Source organism: Hordeum vulgare, chromosome 3H (assembly GCF_904849725.1).
Source record: "Hordeum vulgare subsp. vulgare chromosome 3H, MorexV3_pseudomolecules_assembly, whole genome shotgun sequence".
Lineage (NCBI taxonomy): Eukaryota > Viridiplantae > Streptophyta > Magnoliopsida > Poales > Poaceae > Hordeum > Hordeum vulgare.
In genome coordinates, this window is record NC_058520.1 from 18,409,771 (window position 1) to 18,419,236 (window position 9,466).

The window sequence follows — 9,466 nt, forward strand, 5'->3', positions numbered from 1 at the left end:
CTTTTCTAATGTCAAGTGTCTTTTCCTTCGATCGTGAGATTGTGCAACTCCCGGATACCGTAGGAGTGCTTTGGGTGTATCAAACGTCACAACGTAACTGGGTGACTATAAAGGTGCACTACGGGTACCTCCGAAAGTGTCTGTTGGGTTGGTACGAATCGAGATCGGGATTTGTCACTCCGTGTGACGGAGAGGTATCTCTGGGCCCACTCGGTAGAACATCATCATGAGCTCAATGTGACTAAGGAGTTAGTCACACGATGACGTGCTACGGAACGAGTAAAGAGACTTACCGGTATCGAGATTGAACAAGGTATAGCTATACCGACAATCGAATCTCGGGCAAGTTCTATACCGACAGACAAAGGGAATCGTATACGGGATTGATTGAATCCTTGACATCGTGGTTCATCCGATGAGATCATCGTGGAGCAAGTGGGAGCCACCATGGGTATCCAGACCCCGCTGATGGTTATTGGCCAGAGAGGTGTCTCGGTCATGTCTGCTTGTCTCCCGAACCCGTAGGGTCTACACACTTAAGGTTCGATGACGCTAGGGTCATAGGGAATCGTTATACGAGGTTACCGAAAGATGTTTGGAGTCCCAGATGAGATCCCGGACGTCACGAGGAGCTCCGGAATGGTCCGAAGGTAAAGATTGATATATAGGACGGATGGTTTCGGACACCGGAAGTGTTTCGGGCATCACTGGTAACGTACCGGGACCACCGGAGGTGGCCCCGGGGGACCACCGAAGGGGGGCAACGACCCCGGGTGGTAAGGTGGGCCAAGTGGGGGTGGGAACCAGCCCCTAGGTGGGCTGGTGCGCCTCCCCACTCAGCCCAATGCGCAGGGGAGAGAAAAAGGGGGGCAAACCCTAAGCCAGGTGTGCCTAAGGCCCACCAGATGGTGCGCCACCCCCACCTCCCCCCTCTGGCCGCCGCACCTCCCATCTAGGGGGGCTGCCGCACCCCCTAGGGTGGGAAACCTAGGGGTGGCACCCCCTCTCCCCTCCCCCTATATATATCGGGCACTTTTGGCCATTGAGAGACAGACTTTTCCCTCTCCCTCGGCGCAGCCCTGCTCTTCTTTCTGGTCCTCTCTGCCGGTGCTTGGCGAAGCCCTGCCGGGAGACCTCGTCTCTCCATCGACACCACGCTGTCGTGCTGCTGGAGTTCTTCCCCAACCTCTCCCTCCTCCTTGCTGGATCAAGGTGTGGGAGACGTCACCGGGCTGCACGTGTGTTGAACGCGGAGGTGCCGTAGTTCGGCACTAGATCGGAATCGTTGCGAGTACGACTCCATCAACCACGTTCTAGCAACGCTTCTGCTTAGCGATCTTCAAAGGTATGAAGATGCTCTTACCCCTCTCTCGTTGCTGGTCTCTCCATAGGAAGATCTGAATATGCGTAGGAAAATTTTGAATTTATGCTACGTTACCCAACAGTGGCATCCGAGCCAGGTTTTCTATGCATAGATTCTATGCACGAGTAGAACACCAAAGTTGTGGGCGATGATTTGTCAACTTGCTTGCCGCTACTAGTCTTATTATTTTCCGGCGGTATTGTGGGATGAAGCGGCCCGGACCGACTTTACACGTACGCTTACGTGAGACTGGTTCCACCGACAGACATGCACACCGTGCATAAAGGTGGCTAGCGGGTGTCTGTCTCTCCTACTCTAGTCGGATTGGATTTGATGAAAAGGGTCCTTATGAAGGGTAAATAGCTTTGGCATATCATCGTTGTGGCTGTCACGTAGGTAAGAAGGCGTTCTTGCTAGAAACCAAAATCAACCACGTAAAACTTGCAACAACAATTAGAGGACGTCTAACTTGTTTTTGCAGGGTTTGACATGTGATGTGACATGGCCAAAGTTGTGATGTTGCATGTATGATGTATGAGATGATCATGTTATTGTAATAGGTTTCACGACTTGCATGTCGATGAGTATGACAACCGGCTGGAGCCATAGGAGTTGTCTTAATTTATTGTATGAGATGCAACGCCATGTGCTTACTACTTTTACTTCATTGCTAACGGTTAGCTATAGTAGTAGTGATAGTAGTAGTTGGCGTGACGACTTCACGGAGACACGATGATGGAGATCATGATGATGGAGATCATGGTGTCACGCCGGTGACGACGATGATCATGCGATGCCTGAAGATGGAGATCGAAAGAGCAAATATGATAATGGCCATATCATGTCACTATATGATTGCATTGTGATGTTTATCATGTTTTACATATTATTGCTTAGAACGAAGGTAGCATAATAAGATGATCCCTCTTAAAATTTCGAGAACGTATTCCCCTAAGTGTGCACCGTTGCGAAGGTTTATTGTCTCGAAGCACCACGTGATGATCGGGTGTGATAGATTCTAACGTTCGCATACAACGGGTGCAAGCTAGATTTACACACGCGAAACACCTAGGTTGACTCGACGAGCTTAGCATGTACAGACATGACCTCGAATACAAGAGACCGAAAGGTCGAACATGAGTCGTATGGTTGAATACGATCAGCATGGAGTTGCTCACCATGGTGACTAGTCCGTCTCACGTGATGATCGGACACGGGTTAGTCAACATGGATCATGTATCACTTAGATGACTAGAGGGATGTTGATTTAAGTGGGAGTTCATACTTAATTTGATTAAATGAACTTAATTGTCATGAACTTAGTCTAAAAAGTTGTCTTTATAAATATTGTAGATGTCCAACGTCAACCTCAATTTCAACGCATTCCTAGAGAAAAACAAGTTGAAAGATGATGGTAGCAACTATGCGGACTGGGTTCGCAACTTGAAGCTCATCCTTGAAGCAGCTAAAAAGGCTTATGTCCTTGATGCGCCGCTAGGTGACCCTCCCGCCCCCGCAGCAGCCCAGGACATTCTGAACGTCTGGCAAACGCGGAGTGATGATTACTCTCTGGTTAGGTGTGGCATGTTATACAGTTCAGAAACGGGGCTCCAAAGGCGTTTTGAGAAACACGGGGCATATGAGATGTTCAAGGAGCTGAAGCTAGTTTTTCAAGCTCATGCCCGTGTCGAGAGATATGAAGTCTCTGACAAGTTCTTTAGCTGTAAGATGGAGGAGAACATTTCTGCCAGTGAGCACATACTCAAAATGTCTGGGTTACACGGTCGTCTGACTTCACTTGGAGTCGAACTTCCGGATGATGCTATAATTGACAGAATCCTCCAGTCTCTCCCACCAAGCTACAAAGGCTTTGTGCTTAACTACAACATGCAAGGGATGGATAAGACCATTCCCGAGTTGTACTCGATGCTCAAGTCTGCAGAAGTAGAAATCAAGAAAGAGCATCAAGTGTTGATGGTCAACAAGACCACTAGTTTCAAGAAAGGCAAGGGTAAGAAGAACTTCAAGAAAGACGGCAAAGCTGTTGCCGCGCCTGGTAAGCCAGATGCCGGGAAGAAGAAAAAGAACGGACCCAAGCCTGAGACTGAGTGCTTCTATTGCAAGGGAAAGGGTCACTAGAAGCGGAACTGCCCCAAATACTTAGCGGACAAGAAGGCCGGCAACGTTAAAGGTATATGTGATATACATATTATTGATGTGTACCTTACCAGCGCTCGTAGTAGCTCCTGGGTATTTGATACCGGTGCTGTTGCTCACATTTGCAACTCAAAGCAGGAACCGCGGAATAAGCGGAGACTGGCCAAGGACGAGGTGACGATGCGCGTCGGGAATGGTTCAAAGGTCGATGTGATCGCCGTCGGCACGCTACCTCTACATCTAACATCGGGATTAGTTTTAAACCTTAATAATTGTTATTTAGTACCAGCTTTAAGCATGAACATTGTATCAGGGTCTTGCTTAATGCGAGACGGCTACTCATTTAAGTCAGAGAATAATGGTTGTTCTATTTATATGAGTGATATGTTTTATGGTCATGCTCCGCTGGTGAATGGTTTGTTCTTGATGAATCTCGATCGTGATGTTACACATATTCATAGTGTGAGTACCAAAAGATGTAAAGTTGATAATGATAGTCCCACATACTTGTGGCACTGCCGCTTTGGTCACATCGGCGTTAAGCGCATGAAGAAGCTCCATACTGATCGACTATTAGAGTCTCTTGATTTTGAATCATTTGACACATACGAACCGTGCCTCATGGGCAAGATGACTAAGACTCCATTCTCAGGAATAATGGAGAGAGCAACCGACTTATTGGAAATAATACATACTGATATGTGTGGTCCAATGAACGTTGAAGCTCGCGGTGGTTATCGTTAGGTTCTCACTCTCACCGATGATTTGAGTAGGTATGGGTATATCTACTTGATGAAGCACAAATCTGAGACGTTTGAAAAGTTCAAGGAATTTCAGAATGAGGTTGAGAATCAACGTGACAGAAAAATTAAATGTCTACGATCTGATCGTGGAGGAGAATATTTGAGTCGCGAGTTTGGAACAGACCTAAGGAAGTGTGGAATCGTTTCACAACTGACGCCGCCTAGCACACCGCAACGCAATGGAGTGTGTGAACGTCGTAATCGCACTTTATTAGATATGGTACGATCTATGATGTCTCTTACCGACTTACCGCTATCATTTTGGGATACGCATTAGAAACTGCAGCATTCACTTTAAATAGGGCAGCGTCTAAATCCGTTGAGACGACACCGTATGATCTACGGTTTGGCAAGAAACCTAAGTTGTCGTTTCTTAAAGTTTGGGGCTGCAATGCTTATGTGAAGAAACTTCAACCAGAAAAGCTCGAACCCAAAACGGAGAAATGCGTATTCATAGGATACCCTAAGGAAACTATTGGGTATACCTTCTATCTTAGATCTGAAGGTAAAACCTTTGTTGCCAAGAACGGATCCTTTCTAGAGAAAGAGTTTCTCTCGAAAGAAGTAAGTGGGAGGAAGGTAGAACTTGATGAGGTAATTACACCCCCTCTCGAATAGGATAGTAGCGCAGCACGGGAAGTTGTTCCTGTGGCGCCTACACCGACTGAAGAGGAAGTTAATGATGATAATCATGAAGCTTCGGATCAAGTTACTACTGAACCGCGAAGGTCCACAAGGGCACGCTCCGCACCAGAGTGGTACGGCAACCCTGTGATGGAAATCATGTTGTTAGACAACGGTGAACCTTCAAACTATGAAGAAGCGATGGCGGGCCAGGATTCCAACAAATGGCTTGAGGCTATGAAATCCGAGATAGGATCCATGTATGAGAACAAAGTATGGACTTTGGTGGACTTGCCCGATGACCGGCGAGCCATAGAAAATAAATGGATCTTCAAGAAGAAGACTGATGCAAACGGTAATGTAACCGTTTACAAAGCTCGACTTGTCGCAAAGGGTTTTCGACAAATTCAAGGAGTTGACTACGAAGAGACTTTCTCTCCCATAACGAAGCTGAAATCAGTCCGAATCATGTTAGCAATTGCCGCCTTTTATGATTATGAAATTTGGCAAATGGACGTCAAAACAACGTTCCTTAACGGGAACCTTAAGGAAGAGTTGTATATGATGCAACCAGAAGGTTTTGTCGACCCTAAGGGTGCTAACAAAGTGTGCAAGCTCCAGCGCTCCATCTATGGGCTGGTGCAAGCATCTCGGAGTTGGAACATTCGCTTTAATGAGGTGATTAAAGTGTTTGGGTTCATACAGGTTTATGGAGAAGCCTGTCTGTACAAGAAAGTGAGTGGGAGCTCTGTAGCTTTCCTCATACTGTATGTGGATGACATATTATTGATGGGGAATAATATAGAGACGTTGGAGAGCATAAAGGCCTATTTGAACAAGAGTTTTTCAATGAAGGACCTTGGAGAAGCTGCATACATATTAGGCATCAAGATCTATAGAGATAGATCGAGACGCCTCATAGGACTTTCGCAAAGTACATACCTTGACAAGATATTGAAGAAGTTCAATATGGAAAACTCAAAGAAAGGGTTCTTCCAGTTTTGCAAGGTATGAGATTGAGTAAGACTCAGCCGCCGACCACGGCAGCAGATAGAGAGAAGATGACTTTTGTCCCCTACGCTTCAGCCGTGGGCTCTCTAATGTATGCCATGCTGTGTACCAGACCTGATATAAACCTTGCCATAAGTTTGGTAGGGAGGTACCAAAGTGATCCCGATATGGAACACTGGACAGCGGTCAAGAATATCCTTAAGTACCTGAAAAGGACTAAGGAAATGTTTCTCGTTTATGGAGGTGACGAAGAGCTCGTCGTAAAGGGTTACGTCGACGCTAGCTTCGACACAGATCCGGATGACTCTAAGTCACAGACCGGATACGTATATGTGTTGAATGGTGGGGCAGTGAGCTGGTGCAGTAGCAAGCACGAAGTCGTGGCAGAATCTACATGTGAAGCGGAGTACATAGCTGCTTCAGAAGCAGCTCATGAAGGAATTTGGATGAAGGAGCTCATCACCGACCTTGGAGTGGTTCCAAGCGCGTCGGGTCCAATGACACTCTTCTGTGATAACACTGGAGCCATTGCCATAGCCAAGGAGCCCAGGTTTCACCGGAAGACGAAGCACATCAAACGCCGCTACAACTCCATCCAGGACCATGTCCAGAGTGGAGTGATAGATATTTGTAAAGTACACACGGATCTGAATATTGCAGACCCGTTGACTAAACCTCTTCCACGAGCAAAACATGATCAACACCATAATGTTATGGGTGTTCGATACATCACAATGTAACTAGATTATTGACTCTAGTGCAAGTGGGAGACTATTGGAAATATGCCCTAGAGGCAATAATAAAATGGTTATTATCATATTTCCTTGTTCATGATAATCGTCTATTGTTCATGCTATAATTGTATTAACAGGAAACAGTAATACATGTGTGAATAGATAGATCACAATGTGTCCCTAGCAAGCCTCTAGTTGGCTAGCTCGTTAGTCAATAGATGATCATGGTTTCCTGATCATGGGCATTAGATGTCATTGATAACGGGATCACATCATTGGAGAATGATGTGATGGACAAGACCCAATCCTGAGCATAGCACTAGATCGTAGTGTTCGTATGCTAAAGCTTTTCTAATGTCAAGTATCTTTTCCTTCGACCGTGAGATTGTGCAACTCCCGGATACCGTAGGAGTGCTTTGGGTGTATCAAACGTCACAACGTAACTGGGTGACTATAAAGGTGCACTACGGGTACCTCTGAAAGTGTCTGTTGGGTTGGTACGAATCGAGATCGGGATTTGTCACTCCGTGTGACGGAGAGGTATCTCTGGGCCCACTCGGTAGAACATCATCATGAGCTCAATGTGACTAAGGAGTTAGTCACACGATGACGTGCTACGGAACGAGTAAAGAGACTTACCGGTATCGAGATTGAACAAGGTATAGCTATACCGACAATCGAATCTCGGGCAAGTTCTATACCGACAGACAAAGGGAATCGTATACGGGATTGATTGAATCCTTGACATCGTGGTTCATCCGATGAGATCATCATGGAGCAAGTGGGAGCCACCATGGGTATCCAGACCCCGCTGATGGTTATTGGCCAGAGAGGTGTCTCGGTCATGTCTGCCTGTCTCCCGAACCCGTAGGGTCTACACACTTAAGGTTTGATGACGCTAGGGTTATAGGGAATCGTTATACGAGGTTACCGAAAGATGTTCGGAGTCCCAGATGAGATCCCGGACGTCACGAGGAGCTCCGGAATGGTCCGGAGGTAAAGATTGATATATAGGACGGATGGTTTCGGACACCGGAAGTGTTTCGGGCATCACCGGTAACGTACCGGGACCACCGGAGGTGGCCCAGGGGGACTACCGAAGGGGGCCAACGACCCCGGAAGGTAACGTGGGCCAAGTGGGGGTGGAACCACCCCCTATGTGGGCTGGTGCGCCTCCCCACTCAGCCCAATGCGCAGGGGAGAGAAAAAGGGGGGCAAACCCTAAGCCAGGTGGGCCTAAGGCCCACCAGATGGTGCGCCACCCCCTCCTCCCCCCTCTGGCCACCGCACCTCCCATCTGGGGGGGCTGCCGCACCCCCTAGGGTGGGAACCCTAGGGGTGGCACCCCCTCTCCCCTCCTCCTATATATATCGGGCACTTTTGGCCATTGAGAGACAGACTTTTCCCTCTCCCTCGGCGCATCCCTGCTCTTCTTTCTCCTCCTCTCTGCCTGTGCTTGGCGAAGCCCTGCCGGGAGACCTCGTCTCTCCATCGACACCACGCCGTCGTGCTGCTGGAGTTCTTCCCCAACCTCTCCCTCCTCCTTGCTGGATCAAGGTGTGGGAGACGTCACCGGGCTGCACGTGTGTTGAACACGGAGGTGCCGTAGTTCGGCACTAGATCGGAATCGCTGCGAGTACGACTCCATCAACCACGTTCTAGCAACGCTTCCGCTTAGCGATCTTCAAAGGTATGAAGATACTCTTACCCCTCTCTCGTTGCTGGTCTCTCCATAGGAAGATCTGAATATGCGTAGGAAAATTTTGAATTTATGCTACGTTACCCAACAAATTATACTCTAGTATTTAAGTTTCTACCATTTGTTTCCGCAAAAAATTAAAAAAATCAGGGTTAAGCTTGGTGATGTTTTGCAGATCTATACTGCTAATCAGGGTTAAGCTTGGTGACGCTTTGCAGATCTATACATGCCAGTACAAAGCTTAGGCCTTCTGAACTCATTTCAAAGGTAATTTTTGCTACCCAACCCTAGTGGATCTTGTATTATGTTAAGATGTAAAGCTGGTGGTGATACTATTGTTGCTTTATCGTCAAATATAAACAAATCTTGGTCCTTTCGGAAAAAATATCGATTAGTTCATCCTCAACACCAAGATTTCTCCATCTACAGTTACTCCCCCTAGGCATGTTCTATGTCTGTACGCCGCAGCAAAACGAATTTTGAATTTACCATTGCTAAGTGTGATTGTTATTCTTGTACCGAGACACGTGTGCATAAGCTTAGGTTAGCTGTTATTTGTTCTTAGAGTAGCAAGTGGTGCGCTTATGTGAGTAGTTTTTAGATATTCACTGGTTTCATATCATGTAGTTACATTGATATTAGCTTTGTAGTTTTCAATGGCGACCTTATCTGCTGTCTACACGGATCCGTGGTAGCACTAAGAGCTCGGTTTTCTGCTGACCAGTTTGCTGCTCGTGCTTGAAATGTTCATGGTTATAGAGGGGAATTCAGTTGTAGTAGCATATTCTGGGAAGTCCACAGGTTTAGCTTGTATGCAGTTTCTTTATAGCATACTCTGTCAAGTGTGTGCTCAGTATGTTCGAACTAGTAATTTCATATATTCAGATAGGGACCTTTCTTCCTGTTATTTTGTCGTCAAAGCCCAAAAAGAGTGATGCTAATTTGCTGAAGGTCCATTTGTTCATCAGGCTCTATGATCTCAATCTCCTGGCCTGGCAGAGTATTTTTCTCATGCAAAATTGCATAGTTGTACAATCTGTAGCTGTTTTGCAACATGCGTTGGTCATCTTAAAAC